General features: G+C 39.6%; 1 protein-coding gene across 1 annotated transcript in view; it reads right to left on the bottom strand.

Moving 5' to 3' along the window:
• Positions 1–1,910, bottom strand: part of Tex14 (testis expressed 14, intercellular bridge forming factor) — a 110,975-nt gene that overhangs the window by 34,631 nt on the left and 74,434 nt on the right. The gene's annotated exons all lie outside the window — the stretch shown is intronic.

Below are 1,910 nucleotides of genomic sequence, written 5' to 3'. Positions count from 1 at the left end.
GTGTAATACTCATGACAGCGCATGCCAGTAATCCCAGCACTCGGGAGGCTGAGGCAGGAAAATCACTGTGTGTTCAAGGCCAGCCTGGATTACAAGATGAGTTCACGGCCAGCCTGAACTGCCGCGTCAACCCCTAAGATTTAAAAAAAAAAAAAAAAAAAAAAAAAGACAAGACAGAGAACTTTAGTAAGAGGTCAGAACAAAGGTTCCTTTTGTGGAAAGCCAATGATTGCAGGGAGCACAATTTTTTTTTCTCCACTCTATACATTTTTATTAGTGTATTTTTGTGATATGTAGTAAAAACATTCATTATGGAAGAGTACATAAGAACACATTCACTGTGGTGGAACTGGTACATAGACATATTGATCTTAATCGTTTTACTTTCCATTCCCTCTCCTTTCTCCTGTCACCCCCAACCTCTGATCCCCTTCCCATCTTTTTTTTTTTTTTGGTCTTTTTCAGACAGGTTTTCACTATGCAGTTTAGGCTAGCCTTAAGTTCACTTTATAGTAGCCTGGCCTCAAATTTATGATTCTACTGCCTCAGCCTCTCAAGTGCTGGGATTACAGGTGTGTGCCAGGACATGTGGCTTTTTTTTGTACTGGGAATTGAATCAGGACCTTGTACTTGCCAGACACGTGCTTCTTAACCTTTTGAAGAAAGAACTCTTAGCTCATTGATTCTTTGTATTGGGTTTTTCAGTCTCAACTTCATTAGTTTCTGCTCTGTTCTTTATCTCTGCTTCTATTGGTTCAGACTTACATCACTGGGTTATTTCAGATCACTAATTCTCTTCATGTGTGCATTCATAGTTACAACCTTGCCTCTCAGAAATTCTGTGCCTCATAGGTTTTAGTATGTTGTGCTTCCATGTTTATCTGTGATCCACTGATAAATAATGTATAATTTAATGTTTGTATAGTTTCTATGGCTTGTTTTGCTGTCGATTTCTAGCTTCCTTCTGATGTAGTATGACAGTATGGAGAGGTTATTTCAATATTTTTGTATTTATGTGTGCTTCTAATGGTGAGAGTAGTCCCACATGACTATATTTGAGTCTATCCATCCCTTTGAGTCCAGTGATTTTTGTTTTATGGAATAGGGTGTGCCAGTGTTCAGTGCAGATATTAATCATTGTTATCTCTTCCTGTTGAACTGCTTCTTTTATCTGTATGTAACAGGCATCTTTGTCTTTTCCAATCAGTTTCGACCTTAAGTCTGATAGTCTGGAAGGAAGACAGCTACTGCTGTTTTAGTTTCCTGTCAAATGCAGTATCATTTTTATGCTTTTACTTTCGGAGATTATTAACTTTTTTGGTGGAACTGGGGATTGAACTCAAACCCTTAAGCTGCCAGACAAGTGCTTATTCTACTGAGCTATCTCCCCAGCCCATATATTTTGTATTTAGTACAGGGTCTACATGGTCTCATTACACAGATAGGACTTGTTGTGACCCTCCTGTTTTCAGCCTCCCAAGTGCTGGGATTACAGATGAGTGCCACCACGCCCAGGCTGGGGATTGAGCACGGCCCATGTCTGCCTAAGCAGGCACTTTGATCTGCTGAGCTATCTGGCCAGCCCTCATGCTTTTATTTTTAATCTATGTCCTTTTTTTTTTTTTTTTTTTCAGTATCGGGGATCAAACTCAGGACTTTGCACTTGCTAGGCATGTGCTTATGCTGCTGAGCTATATCCCTGGCCAAGGTCCTTCCTTTTGGATGAAGTATGTCTCCAGGAGGCAATATACAGGTGTATAGTATTTTGATCCATCTGCCAGTCGGTGTCTTTGATTAGGGATTTGAGACCACTGACATTGAGTTAATATTGTAAAGCATGTATGTAGTTCTATTATTACGTATTTTTCCAATACAGATTCCTTTTCAGATATTCCTCCTTTAACGACCTA

The sequence above is a fragment of the Octodon degus genome, unplaced genomic scaffold, assembly GCF_000260255.1.
Source record: "Octodon degus isolate 3935 unplaced genomic scaffold, OctDeg1.0 scaffold00164, whole genome shotgun sequence".
Taxonomy (NCBI): Eukaryota; Metazoa; Chordata; class Mammalia; order Rodentia; family Octodontidae; genus Octodon; species Octodon degus.
This window is presented reverse-complemented; position numbering and strand designations above follow the sequence as displayed.